The sequence below is a fragment of the Chiloscyllium punctatum genome, chromosome 19, assembly GCF_047496795.1.
Source record: "Chiloscyllium punctatum isolate Juve2018m chromosome 19, sChiPun1.3, whole genome shotgun sequence".
In the NCBI taxonomy this organism is placed as follows: Eukaryota; Metazoa; Chordata; class Chondrichthyes; order Orectolobiformes; family Hemiscylliidae; genus Chiloscyllium; species Chiloscyllium punctatum.
In genome coordinates this window covers 79399207-79414980 of record NC_092757.1, presented here as the reverse complement: position 1 = coordinate 79414980, position 15774 = coordinate 79399207, and the positions used below count along the sequence as shown (strand labels likewise).

The 15774-nt window shown below is 41.6% G+C and overlaps 1 protein-coding gene across 1 annotated transcript in view; it reads right to left on the bottom strand.

Annotated features, from left to right (window-relative positions):
- tlcd1 (TLC domain containing 1) overlaps positions 1 to 15774 on the bottom strand; it is a 44230-nt gene that overhangs the window by 5053 nt on the left and 23403 nt on the right. The window lies entirely within an intron of this gene.

Genomic DNA, 15774 nt, shown 5'->3' with positions numbered 1-15774 from the left:
ACACCTCCAATTTTGGTGTCATCTGCAAACTTTCTAATTGTACCTCTTATGCTCACATCCAAATCATTTATATAAATGATGAAAAGTAGTGGACCCAGCACCGATCCTTGTGGCACTCCACTGGTCACAGACCTCCAGTCTGAAAAACAACCCTCCACCACCACCCTCTGTCTTCTACCTTTGAGCCAGTTCTATAACCAAATGGCTAGTTCTCCCTGTATTCCATAAGATCTAACCTTGCTAACCAGTCTCCCATGGGGAACCTTATTGATGTCCATATAGATCACGTCCACTGTTCTGCCCTCATCAATTGTCTTTGTTACTTCTTCAAAAAACTCTATCATGTTTGTGCGACACAATTTCCCAAGCACAAAGCCATGTTGACTATCCCTAATCAATCCTTGCCTTTCCAAATACACGTACATCCTGTCCCTCAGGATTCCCTCTAACAACTTGCACACCATCGAGGTCAGGCTCACTGGTCTATAGTTCCCTGGCTTGTCCTTACCGCCCTTCTTATACAATAGCACCATGTTAGCCAACCTCCAGTCTTCCCACACCTCACCGGTGACTATCGATGATACAAATATCTCAGCAAGAGGCCCAGCAATCACTTCCCTAGCTTCCCACAAGTTTTAGGGTACATCTAATCAGGTCCTGGGGATTTATCCACCTTTATGCGTTTCAAGACATCTAGCACTTCCTCCTCTGTAATGTGGACATTTTGCAAGATGTCACCATCTATTTCCCTACATTCTATATCTTCCATATCTTTTCCACAGTAAATACTGATGAAAAATACTCATTTAGTATCTCCCCCATTTTCTGCGGCTCCACACAAAGGCCACCTTGCTGATCTCTAAAGGGCCCTATTCTCTCCCTAGTTACCCTTTTTGTCCTTTATGTATTTGTAAAATACCTTTGCATTCTCATTAACTCTATTTGCCAAAACTATCTCATGTCCCCTTTTTGCCCTCCTGATTTTTCTCAAGTATACTCCTACTGCCTTTATACTCTATGTATTCACTCGATCTGTCTATACCTGACATATGCTTCCTCCTTTTTCTAAACCAAGCCCTCAATTTCTTTAGTTATCCAGCATTCCCTATACCTACCAGCCTTTCCTTTCACCCTAACAGGAATATACTTTCTCTGGACTCTCATTATCTCATCTCTGAATGCTTCCCATTTTCCAGCCATCCCTTTACCTGCGAACATTTGCCCCCAATTAGCTTTTGAAAGTTCTTGCCTAATACCGTCAAAATTGGCCTTTCTCCAACTTAGAACTTCAACTTTTAAATCTGGTCTATCTTTTTTCCATCACTAATTTAAAACTAATAGAATTATGGTCGCTGGCCCCAAAGTGCTCCCCCATTGACACCTCAGTCACCTGCCCTGCCTTATTTCCCAAGAGTACGTCAAGTTTTGCACCTTCTCTAGTAGGTACATCCACATAATGAATCAGAAAATTTTCTTGAACACACTTAACAAATTCCTCTGAATCTAAACCCTTAAGACTATGGCAGTCCCAGTCTATGTTTGGAAAGTTAAAATCCCCCACCATAACCACCCTATTATTCTTATAGATAACTGAGATCTCCTTACAAATTTGTTTCTCAATTTCCCTCTGACTATTAGGGGGTCTATAATACAATCCCAATAAGGTGATCATCCCTTTCTTATTTCTCAGTTTCACCCAAATAACTTCCCTGCATGTATTTCTGGGAATATATCCTCCCTAAGTACAGCCATAATGCTATCCCTTATCAAAAACGCCACTTCCCCCTCCTCCCTTTCTATCCTTCCTGTAGCATTTGCATCCTGGAACATTAAACAGCCAGTCCTGTCCATCCCCAAGTCATGTTTCTGTAATAGCTATGATATCCCAGTCCCATGCTCGTAACCATGCCCTGAGTTCATCTGCTTCCCTGCCCTTGTCCTTCTAGATGTAAGTGGTTGTGGGTTTGGAAGGTGCTTCCTAAGGATCTTTGGTGAACTTCTACAGTACATTTTATAGATAGTACACACTGCTGCTACTGAGCTTTGGTGGAAGAGGGAATGGATGCTTGTGGATATGGTGCCAATTCAATGGGATCTTTTGCCCTGGATGGTGTCAAATGTCTTGCATCTTTTTGGAGCTGCACTTATTCAGGCAAGTGCAGAGTATTCCATCACACTGCTGACGTGCCTTGTAGATAATGGACAAGCTTTGGGGAGTCAAGAGGAAAGTGACTCACTGAGCAGATGCTGCCTGGCTTGTTGCTCTTTTCTCCCAATTGTTTTCTGTCTTTATTTACAATTCTTATCATCCACTGTATTAGGCCTTTCAATTCATGTTCTTGAAATTTTCCTCCTGTAACCTCAGATTACTCAATCATTACTGACCTTATCTGACAAGACTTCCAGACTAAGCAGTGACCGGGAACTAAGGCAGGAAGAGACCAAACAAATGCCAGTTGCACAGTGCCAGCCATTTTGGTGTGGGTGAAGCTGGGTTTGGCTAACTGACCTCAATTAGTCTTCTTCAGAGTCTTGTCAACTGAAATTAAAGAAGGCCGACAAGAATTCTACAGCTGTCCTCCACTGGCCCACACTCACAGAAACCAGATGAGCTGCCTAATGACTGGCACATGATGGCAGACAGGGAGGAGTCCCTAGTGTACTGAGGTGGCATAGTGGCTCAGTGGTTAGCACTGCTTCCTCCCACCACCAAGGACTCAGGTTAAATTCCAGCCTTGAGTGACTGTGTGGAATTTGCACTCTATCTGTATTTGCGTGGGTATCCTCCGAGTGCTCTGGTTTCCTCCCACAGTCTGAAGATGTGCAGGATAGGTGGCCTGGCTATGCTAAATTGTCCATAGTTTCCAGGGATGGTTGTTGTGGTTCTGTTCGCCGAGCTGGGAATTTGTGTTGCAGACGTTTCGTCCCCTGTCTAGGTGACATCCTCAGTGCTCGGGAGCCTCCTGTGAAGCGCTTCTGTGATGTTTCCTCTGGCATTTATAGTGACTTTTATAACACTACTATTATAGGACAAGCCAAACAGAGAAAAGCCAGGGAATTCCTAGAGGCATGGCACTCATCCACAGACTCGATCAACAAACACATCAACCTGGACCCAATATACCGGCCACTGCAGCGGACAGCTGGAACTGACAACCGGAAGCGGCAGAGGCAAATCACTATAAATGCCAGAGGAAACATCACAGAAGCGCTTCACAGGAGGCTCCCAAGCACTGAGGATGTCACCTAGACAGGGGACGAAACGTTTGCAACACAAATTCCCAGCTTGACGAACAGAACCACAACAACGAGCACCCGAGCTACAAATCTTCTCCCAAACTTTGAATTCCATCCCTGGACCTCTTTCTGCACTGTAGAGATTCTAATGATTCTTGATCTCTATTCCCTTTTCCCCTGTCTAGGTGCTAGGCAATACTGCAGTTAGCATTTTACAATTAAAGTTTCCACAAGGTAGATGAGAGGGCACCACTTCCCATGTTGAAACACCCACTCAATATTCACCATCCATTTCAAGTTGAAGTGTCTCAGAAAACATTCAGCTTTGATAGGCTGTCCATCCACCTTTAATTGGACCAGGATTCTGCCTCTATGCCAAGTTCAGGGGCATCTGAGTCAAAAATCCAAAAATATGACTGTTTATCTTGGATACAGAAGTGACACCTGTTCCCTGTCCTCTTGGAAACATCCGCTGTGGAGTTTATTATGGCACACAAACAGATAATGCTGGAGAAACTCAGCAGGCCTGGCAGCATCCAGAGTAGGCAGAGTCAATGTTTCAGGTTCAGTGACCATCCCTCCAATCTCAGTTCTGGACCCAAAATATCAACTCTGCTTTCTTCCCATAGCTGCTGCCAGACCTGCTGATTTTCGCTGCCAATTTGAGATTTCCAGCTGTTTTTTGAGTTTATTTAGGCATTGTATAACTCAAAATAGCTTCTACTCACCTTAAGTCAAAGTTGCTTAAGTCAATTTACCTGATCATCTATTTTTAGAAGTAAGCTGTCACTGTTAGTTTCACTGTTCAACCCAAGAGTCATGAATAACTTCAAAAATATCAGGATAAAAAGTAAGACAACAGGAGTGGACTGTCTCTGGAAGCAACTCAAATATGAGAAAGCATTTCATGTAAAATAATTTCAAATGTGAAACCAGCTGTTTTCACAGATTAAGTGGACACACAACGAACATATCACAAAACCACCATAATATTTTCCAGAAATATTTGAAATATTTAAATACGTTTTACTGGGCTGGAGATCAAATGTCACTTTCACAGATGAGGATGAATTTCACAATTGTCTGCTCCTCGGAGATAAATAACCTTAGAATCTTTAAGGGTGGATACACTGCTTCCTAGTGTGCACTCTTGATAAAGCTCCAATGAGAGTGTACATTTATTTAATTTATCATTTTTTTGGAAATGAATCTGAAATGTCAGGTACATTCTGTACGTAGCAACATGTGAAAAAAATTGAAACAATTTTACTTTTACTGCATGGAAGTTTTCAGAGGTTCTTGCATAACACTTCTTTTTTAACCTGGTTTGTTTACATAGGATAGAATGGCATGACGTCATTGTGTAATCACTTTGTGGGTTACATCTGGTGCTACTTCCAATTTTAGTTTTACCATTGTTTGGATCAAGTGGAATTGGCCCCAGCACGTAGATCCCAGTTTTGATCTCAGATCGACAAAGAATGCGCTGATCTCAGCCAGAGCAACAACAGTGCGCTACAATTACGGAGGATTTGTGTTTATGACAGTGGTCAAAAATACTCAGTGCTTGATTGAAGGAAACATTGACTCATTCATAACTAGTTACCAGCTGAGCAGTCAGATGGGAACAAGCCTGACTTTGCCTTTGATCCATCCTATAACTGAATTGCTTGGTCTTGCAAATAAATGAGAATAGCTGGTGGAAAATTCTGACAAAAGCCAATGGCTTCAGGAAATTTTGATTAGGCTGTTTTAAAACAGCATCTGAAAGCAACACAGGTGTAGTCAGATAAATATATACAGTTTTTTCTTTCCCCTTGGGCTGTAGCAAATTAATCAGTGCTGTAGTAACTGTTCTGCTTCCCCTAGGGGATTTTGAGTTCAGTAAAATGGGGAGAGTTGACATTTGCTTCACTATTCTTTCAGAACCAACAGTGCTGCAGCCTGGGCATCTGGCTGCTCACATCAGGTTACCATTTCCAATTCTTCACTGGATAGCACCATTTAAGAGGCATTCAGACAGACACACGAACAGGCAAGGAAAAGATGGATAAGGACCATGTGCAGACAGGTGGGATTAGTGTAAAATGGCATCATGATTGGCACAGCCACGGTGGGCCGAACTGCCTGTTCCTGTACTGTACTGTTCTAAGTTATACACAAGACCTTCCTTGCTCTCCCCCCCGGGCACTCATTGATGTCAAACAGCTTGTTAATGCACACCTGGTCATGTTACAAAGCGTGGATGCTTCTGCCTGATTTCTGAATGCTGTTCTCATTCCCCAATGAATTTTCACCTTTGTAACTGCTCTCACAGTGTTCCAGTCCCAGCCTGTGCAGGGTTCAGAGTGAAGGGGGATTGTATGAACGGTATCAGTGCACAGGAAAGATGCTAAATCCTTTGAAGGTTTGATTATTTCAAATTCCCCACAATAAGACAAACTTGAATATCTGCCTTATAAAGTCTTCTAGAAAAACTTTAACCTTAAGATTCTCTATTTAAAAGCACTTCAGAGATCAGATCAGATTTTTACCCTTCAGTACATGGCTATTTAGGATGGGTGGAGCATGTATATAAAATTCACACTGGAATGCATGACCTAATACAGATCTCCCAATATTCTGTTCATTGAAATGAATAGAAAGCCCAAAGGACTTCAGTAAAGATCTGTTATGCTCGTGACTGACCCCACATGTCAGAGGCATTAGAACCCAGTCTATAAATACACAATTTAAAAATATCTAGGGCAGAGTTTTCTCTTCCCTGGTGTACTGTCAGCAATGGCAATAAAGTTGGAAGACATGAAGAAAATGGGAAAAACCAGAACTGCAACACTGAAAAACTGAATGTGATTTTCCATGTGAGCCTTAAATGGTGACTTCAGAAGCTTGCCATTGAGTGGTGAGTCGAGAGTGTGATGCTGGAAAAGTACAGCAGGTTAGGCAGCATCAGCCCTTCATCGGGAATGAGGCATGTGGGCTGCAGTCTGAGAGACAAATTGGAGGGGGTTGGGTTTGGGTGGGGGAAGGTAGCTGAGAATACGATAGGTAGATGAAGGTGAGGGAGAAGGTGATAGGTCAGGGGGGAATGGAGTGGGTAGATGGGAAGGCAATGCCAAGTTGGAGGCTTGGGAATGGGATAAGGTTGAGAGATTGGAAATGAGGAAACTGTTGAAATCCAATTTGATCCATTGTGGTTGCAGGGTCCCAAGGTGGGATATGAAGTGTTCTTCCTCCAGGTGTCAGGTGGTAATGGTTTGGCGATGGATGAAGCCGAGGACTTGCATGTCCTTGACACAGGGGGAGGGAGAGTTGAAGTGTTCAACCACAGGCCGATGGGGTTGGTTGGTACAGGTGTCCCAGAGATGTTCTCTGAAACGATCCGCAAGGAGACGTCCTGTCTCCCCGATGTAGAGGAGACCAGCCTGTGTGCAATGGATACAAATGATTACATTAGTGAAGGTACAGGTAAGTTTCTGTCAGATGTGGAAGGATCATTTGGGTGGAGGTGAGGGGAGTTGTGTGGGCGCAGGTTTTGCACTTCCTGCGGTGGCAGGATAAGGTGCCGGGAGTAGTGGGGGGGGGGGCGTGGACCTGATAAGGGAGTTGTGGGGAGGAATGGTCTCTCTGAAATGCTGATAGGGATGAGGAGGGAAATATATCTTCGGTCATGGGGTCCATTTGTAGATGGCAGAAGTGGCAGAGGATGATGTGATGTACGCGAAGGTTGGTGGGGTGGAAGGTGGAGGACCAGGGGTGTTCTGTCCTTGTTGCGTTGGGAGGGGTGAGGTTCAAAGGCGGTGGTGCGGGAGGAGGGCATCGTCGACCACATGGGAAGGGAAATTGTGATCTTGGAAGAAGAACGCCATTTAATGGCTATCCAGGTATCAGGACATTAGTGAATTAGATGGGTTATTCTGGTAATTAACAATGGATTCGTGGTCATCATTGGATGATTAATTCCAGATTTTTATTGAATTCAAATCCACCATCTGCCAAGGCGGGATTCCAATCTGGGTCTCCAGAACATTGCCTTGGTCTCTGGATTAACAGCTCAGTAATATTATCCTAGGCCATTGCCTCCCCTACTTCCTTGCCATTGACGCTGAGCACTTCTGTCTAGGAGTATAGGTTTTGTGCAAACCCAGCAGACAGAGTGTGCTGGATCTGGGGCTTCATGATAGCAGCCAGCCTGTCCATGCAGACAGCTGAACAGACGAATGCTGGAGCCAGCCGGGTACTGATAACGTTGGTGAACACTTCTAATCATTCCATTTAGCTAACTGACTCCTCAAACAAAACCAGCCTGCTGTTCCTGTCCCGTCTGCATTTTGTTGAAGTCTTTAATGGCAGGGGATCATCTTTTGCCTGGTCTCCAGCAGTCCTCCGAGAGCCAGAGACCTTGGGTGTTTCTCCTTAAACCAGCTGCAGAGACATGTCAGTGATCTGCTCACTAGGTCGTGCTTCCAAATCTAATCTAAGGTGAAAGTCTCTGACCCAGTGGAAGATACAGGTAAAAGCTTTGCAAGAACATCCTCTGAGGCTTCAGAGGCTTTCTCCTCAAAGATGGAGATAGAGTTAAGAGCCTCTGGTGCCAATCTCTTCTTAGTATGTGTTCACTGGAGCTGCTGGTGCCTGGGTGAAAGAAGTAGTAAATTTGTGGTCTAAAAAGAAGAGTGAGCAGCACAGCATAGTCCCTCAGTGATATTTACTGAAGCAGTTAGTCACTGAGGTCCCCCATCCTGACATGAGCAGTCATGCTCTTCTCCAACTAAAATCAAGAACCTTTTCCTGGTACAGAGTGAGAAGCCTGATGTCTGCCAACCCCTCCACTCCCCCCAATAAAAGTGGAGGAAATGTGTCACCAAACAATCAGCGTCAGTCTGAATGCCAGTTTGAGTGTAAACCTTCATTAGAAAACTATGCTCTGATGTAAAATCCACCCAAAGATGTTTACCCTTCACTTTGAGATGGTAACCTACAGATTTATTACACATTTCAGCATCTTCATTTCTGACATGTTTCATTTACTGACCATTTCCTCCCTCACTGTCAAGACACTATTAAGCTGTAGCACCATAAAAAAAATGTGGAAGGCATATCATTTCACCTCAAAGAACCAGATTATATTTGCACAGTATATTCAAGAAAATCTAAATAAGTCATTACCTTTTAATGAATTTGCCAATTTAGGCTCTGTTGAGTAACAGGGATCTGCTGCAGTGAGGTGGTGTGACAATAGAGTAACTTGGGTTCATTAGAGACTGAACAATGGAGACAGTGTGACATGACCAGCAACAATTTAAAGCTATAGTACCACAGACAGTACAGTTCTGTACCACTGTCCTATTCATTTGTGCAAACTTAGCAATGTCATGCAGCTGGGCTCCACAGGAACACAATTTAATTTAGTTAAATGCTGCAGGCTGTGTTGCATTTGAAGGGCACTGTCATTCATTTCCTCCATTTTTACTCGCCCTCCTTCAAAGCACTCTCATTAGTGAGATGGTCAGGTACTTAGATTTGTATTGTGTGTGTTTAGGACCAGTCCATGGTAATGCATAATTATAGCTCATACCAATCTAAATTACTGCAAATTTAAAACACGTATTAGTATTTATTACAATATGCAATCTGTAAGTTGTTTTCGATACTTTTCTGGAAAATGGAATTTAGTTTTTAACAGTGCCATGGTGTACGTGTATCAATTAAGGAAAGCACCACTTCTATGCCTAGTACCATGAAGTCCAAAGGTAGAGATTAACTTATTTTTAAACTCTGTAACATTGTTCTAAAAAATACTATTTGGGGTTCAATCATAGATACCCATTATCGACCATTTGTTTTGTGATAATGCATAGAACTGAATTATCCTGCATTTAGTATGACTTTCTTGGATTCTCATGCAACTCTCTGGAACATCTATTTGTCCTGTGTGGTCTGTACAATCCTCTTTAGAGCCCTACGTGAACTTGCTGAAGCCTATATATTTGACATATTTGCCTTCTCACAGCATTGAAGCAGTTCAGCAAATACTCATGGATTGTGATAGCCAAAAGGATCTCTGTTTGTTTTGCACCAAGCTGCCTGTGGAATCTATTTTCATAATCCACATTGACATTGATGGAAAGGAAAACTGACTGGCATGTCATAGGCTGCCAATTCGCTATTGCCCAATTTATGCGACTGCCTGAGAACAATTTCACCCTCACTTACTCTTCCAAACCAAATGAATCAATGATGTCTTAAATTGCTACTATCTTAAGTAAACCATGGCTTCATAAGCTTAAACTGTATATCGGTTCATACGGCAGTTTTTGGAAAATGTACTGTAAGGTTTTATATGAAACTGTAAGAGATGCTTCATGAACAGCTCAATCCAGACACTGTAGCAATCAGATACTAATTAGACAAAGACTGCATGAAGAATGTCTCACATTTATAAACATACCTTTAATATAATCTCCAACTGAAATTGTTGACTAACCATAGTCTTGGTTGAGGTAATACTATTTTACCTGTCTGTGTTAATTTTAATAGAAACCCATTCTGTACACAGTATGGGGTAAATTGGCTTTACTTGTTACATTTACACTACTTCCACAGACTACCATTTCATAATCAAGGAGATAAAGCATCCACAACTGCCCAAAACACCCACAGAACCTAATTTTGACAATTTGCCATCAAATGGGCATAAAGGTTAAAGAACACATGTACGCAGTGGGAATAGGAGTATTGAAATTACATTCCGACTGACAGTGACAATTACTCATGTTCCATTCCCCTATGTGAAATGCAATCTGGCTACCCAATTAGCCACAAGTAGCTAGTGCCTAATGTAATGGGCAACACTGCTTCAAGTAGAAAAGTCTCTTGAGAGCCTTTACAGAGGTGCAATAAATTAAACATACGTTGACTGACGCAAAGAAGAAATAACTGGGAAGAGGAATTCTGGTTAAAAAAAATTGGATTTTGGGTTTTAAGGAATGGTTTTAAAGACAAAGAGGGAGACTGACATGCAGGTTGGGGTTTTGGAGGATTGAGGGAGGACAGTGTAGAATATGCATCTAATGCCACATCTTGAGGCACTGCATAGTGCTGCACAAGAAGTTATGAAACAGCTCGAGTTCTAGGAGTTTTGGGAATTCTCCATGAACAGGGGCAGGGTGGCATTATTGGGGATGCTGTTTTGGCATTGAAAAACATTACAGCAAAAAGAGCCTGAAAAGATTAACAAATAAATGTTTAAAGATAAGTTCTCACTTTTACTCAGAGTACAGGGAACTCCAACCTAACAAAGGATTCTAATGACAAGTTTATATGAGCTGGATTACAGAATGATTGAATTGTGTCCTGGTGGTTCAAATATTTATGACTCTGCAAATATTACTCAAATAAGTAACATTGACTGACTGAAGACTGGCTTTGGAATAGCTCTGATCTTCCAACATGTATGATCAACATATAAAATCCTTGTAAATACTGGAAAATTAAACTAGTGAGTTCGTGGTTGGTTTGTACCCAGTTCCATTTCCCTACTGAGGCTGTATATTCTCCTATTGCCAAGCAGGCTTCACACTTCCATCAGAATCTAATTGCTAATCCTGCTACTTGATATACCTGAGATTGAAGATTAGAACAGGAGGGATTTTAAGACATCAAGCTTGTTCAATATTATAAGTCAATTTGATACCAGCAAAGGACACCAATCTTTACTATCTTCATCCCTGTTTGTGGCATGTTACAATTTTGATTTCTCAAAATGCAATCCCAAATAAATGCGTTTTAACTACAGCCAGGCTACCTGCATGTAGTTTGCACACACATCGTAAATCTTTTGTGATTTAACACTTAGCCAGGCAGGGACAAAGAATGAAACTGCAGATTTATGACATCGCTACAATAATTAAACAAAAGTCAACAAACAGCCTAAGTCCCATAATGTTAATAGATATATACAAATTAAGTACAGAAGCTTCTGACCCATTGATGATCATCATTCCATTATTTGTTGAACTAGAAGACATAGTTCCACTTGAAACATATAATCAGAATGCTAATATATAATTCACATTTAAAAATATTATGCCTACTCAAGAAACTAATCCATCAGTTCATCATTGTCTAGTTGTATAAATTTCTGCTCTTCTTTAGTGACCTGCCACAAAACCTATTAGGATTAGCAAAGTCTTTGTTTTATTTTTTAAGAGCTCAGCCATTGAAGTAAGCAGTGCAAATGTCAGCTCATCGTGCTGTTGTAAATTCCTCTCTGTGCTAGTTAAATGTACCAACCGGTCTGTTAATCATAAACAAGTTAACTTTAAACATGATTTTCTTAAGGTAACAGGCCAAAGAAGTTTCAAGCAACACATTTCAGGCTGTCTTTTCACATAGGGATGGGTAAATATGAACTGGCACTTTATCAGCTTCCAAAATGCAAGCTTGCCTCTGAAACCAATTTTTGTCATATTTTTGTTTCTCAAAGATGTTGGCGGGGGAAGGCTTGCAGGTGCGAAGTCAGACTAGTTAAAAGGCCTGCCATGGTTCTCAGGGCTAGCAGCCCAGCTGATGACATTGTTCTTATGCTCATTAAACCTCACCCCTCAACCTGCAGCTGCTCCCATGGCCCCTCCAAGCTACATATATGCCCCATGCCTCCTCAGACTCTGAAACAGTTTGTATGGGTTACAGGTTAGCTAGGGTAACCCCACTATTGAAAACGGCAGGTAGCGAGAACAGGCGTTTGCCCGAAACGCGATTTTCCTGCTCCTCGGATGCTGTCTGGCCTGCTGTGCTTTTCCAGCACCATTCTAATCTGGAATTATAGACCAATTAACATAACAGTGGTTGTTAGGAAAATGCTAGAGTCCACCGTAAAAGATTTAGTAGCACAGCAATTAGCAAACAGTGACAGGATCAGACAGAGTCAGAATGGATTTATGAAAGGCACATCATTCTTGACAAATCTACTGGACATTTTTTGGTGGACATAATTAGTTAACTTGATAAGGGAGAACCAGTGGATGTCATTCATGTGGACTCTCAGAGGCTTTTGATAATGCCCCACATACATTATTAACATATAATAATAAGTACGTAGGACTGGGGCAGTGTACTGACGTTGTTAGAGAAACTGCAGGCAGTAGAAAAGTAGAAATAAAAACTGGTCATTTCCGACTGGAAGCTACTGACTAGTGGGATATCACATGGATCATTTCACAACATATATCAATGGTCTAGCTGAGGGAATAAACTCCATTTGCAGATGACTCAAACCAAGTGTGAGGATGAACTGTGAGGAGGGTGCGGAGATGCTCCGGTGTAATTTGGACAAGTTCAGTGAGTGGTCAAATGCATGGCAGATGAAGTATAATTTGGATAATGTGATCCAGTTTACTAGCCAAAAACATTAAGGCAGGCTGAACGGCGATAGATTGAGAAAGGGGAGGTACAACGAGAGCTAGGTGACTTTATATACCAGTCACTGAAAGTAAGCAAAAAAATAAAAACCAAATAACTGTGGAAGTTGAAAGCAAATAAAAACAGAAAAGGAGCAGAAAATCAATAGGTCAGACAGTATCAATATAGAAAATATTAGAGTTAACATTTCAAGTCCAGTCTGATATTCTGACCCAGCGTCACCATAGAAACGGCGACGTATTTCCAAGTCAGGGTAGTGAGTGACGAGGATGGGAATTTGCAGATAGTAGTGTTCACATGTGTTTCCTGCCTTTGTCCTCTGATATTATAGGTCATTATTTTAGAAGGTGCTTTCTACTGAACTTCAGAATTTCTACGGTGCATTTTATAGATGGTGTACACAACTGCTACAGAGCATTGGTGGTGGACGGAATGGATGCTTATAGGTGTGGGGCCAATCAAGCAGGCTGTTTTATCTTGGATGGTATCAAGCTTCTTCAGAGTTATTTGAGCTCGTCCAGGCAGGCAGGAAGTATTCAATCACACTCTTGATTTGAGCCTTGTACAGATTTTGGAAAACCATGAAGTGGAGGTGCTGGTGTTGGACTAGGATGTATTGTGTGCAGTTTTGGGCCCCATGTCTCAGGAAGGATGTAGTGGGCCTGGAGCGTGTTCACAGGAGGTTCACAAGAATGGTCCCAGGAATGAAAAGCTTAACATATGAGGAAAGTTTGAGGACTCTGGGTTTATACTCAATGGAGTTCAGAAGGATGAGGGGAGGATCTAATTGAAACACACAGAATAGTGAATGGCCCGGACCTAGTAGATGTTGAGAAGATGTTTCCATTGGTAGGAGAGACTAGGACCGAAGGGCACAGCCTTAGAGTAAAGGGAAGGCCTTTTAGAATGAAGATGAAGAGAAACTTCTTCAGCCAGACAGTGCTGAACCTATGGAATTCAATGCTACAGAAAGCTGTGGAGACCAGATTATTGAGTACATTTAAGACTGAAATAGATAGGTGCTTGAGAATCAACAGGGTCAAGGGTTACAGGAAGATAGCGGGAGAATGGGGTGGAGAAACTTATCAGCCATAATTGAATGGCAGAGCAGACTCGATGGGCTGAATGGCCGAATTTCTGCTGCTAATGTCTTATGGCCTTATGGACAAAGTCAGAAGTCACATGACACCAGGTTATAGTCCAACAGGTTCGTCTGAAATCACAAGCTTTCACAGCACTGCTCCTTCATTGGGTGAAATGCTCCGTTCTGAAAGCTCATGATTTCAAATAAACCTGTTGGACTATAACATGGTGTCATGTGATCTCTGACTTTGGAAAATCAGGAAATGAGTTTCTCACTGCAGATTCCTAGACTCTGAACTGCTCTTGGAATCATGGTATGACCTGTCCCGTTCAGTTTCTCAGTAATCCCCAGGATGTTGATAGTTAGGAATTCAATGATGATAATGACATTGAGTATCAAGAGGGCGAAGATTAGATTCTATCTTATTGGAGATGGTCATTGGTTGGCATTTCTGTGACACAAATGTTACTTGCCATTTGTCAGCCAAAGCCTGGCTATTATGTAGGTCAGTTAGCTCAATTGGCTGGAGTATGTTTCCCATGTAGTGTGTTTGTCACGCAAGTTGCTGGCGCTTTCTGTACGCGTGACACTGACGTAACACAGTTTTGTACAGCAACATACCCACCCCTCTAGTCATTGCTGACAACCATGACAAGCTGGATGGCCTTTGTCTGCATTAAGAGGCATTGCAAAGCAGAAATACTGAGAGCCTGTCAGCTCTGAATTAAGACGCACCATGTGTGAGATGGTCTCTGTCCCTGCACACTAAATGGCCTGGCAGTTGGTGAACGCCAAAGTGGTGTATTGAAGTGAACAACTATGTCGTAAATGACCTGGAAACATACATGATAATGCGGTGAGGCTGGTGCATGGCCAATACCAACCTTTGAGGATGGAGGGAGCCTGGGGATGTACAAGTGGTCATTACACATGGAGCATAGCCACACCTACTTCAACTATTTAAAATATAAATAGAGAATGCTGCTCATCCCAATCAGAATTCCTCTCCTTGTCCTCAGTGATCATGATATACTACTAACTGCATAAAATGAAAAAAATAAACTTGTGGTATTTAGACATTTAATATTTGCAGAGCATCCTTTTAAGAGCTGAATGATGACATTGATTAGATATTTTGCCCTGAACTGCATTGTATCTAGCTGCTTTCAAATTAGTCTCCTGCTCTTTTGGAAGATAACAGAAATAGCATTGTTCAAATTCTACTAATATCACAAGGGCGTATGTATTAAATAGCCTTTTCATTCATCTTCAGTGCATAAAGCAAAATGGTTTTACTGTTTTCTAGCGCTTTCTTCAATGTCTTGCTGAGGGCTGATTGTCATTATGTAAATTTATCTGCAGCCTGGCTAATCTGTAACATTCCAGTCTGCAGTGATCTTATGATTAACCTACATACTAATGTTGAAATTTACATGACAGACTGTCAGCACTTAACCTGCCAAAGCCTAAAATTATACTTCAGCCACATATCTAAACATTTTGTTACAGCAATGAAACACTGTACTTAGAATGCTAATATTTATAACACTAGTTTATAAATCATATGACTGAGCAAACTAAATCTTTGAGCGCAAAATACCTTTTCAGTGGTAATATTTTATTGTTTTGTCATCATTTTTTTCCTGTTGTTAAATCTGTTATGTGTCATGACCAATGAACACTGGTCTACTTCTTAGTTCTGCTTTTTAAGTTTAGTATTTAAATCTGACTTTTAAAAAAAATACTCATCGTTATAAAATGCATAACCACATTCCAAAATATTATATTTGCTTCCATCCACATTTCAGTAAAGAGAGATTTATAAGAGTTCCTCATGCATGAGAATATAAACAGACATAAAATAAAATGTAATCACAAAACAAGCACCAAAAACATTCCCATGAAATGTACACAGGTCCTGTCCTTTCCTCCATTCCAACCACAATGCACAGAGTGCACGACCATATTTCTGAACATACCAGATTCCAAATACACCCTTCCCCCACTTGGATATACCTGCTATAATTTGC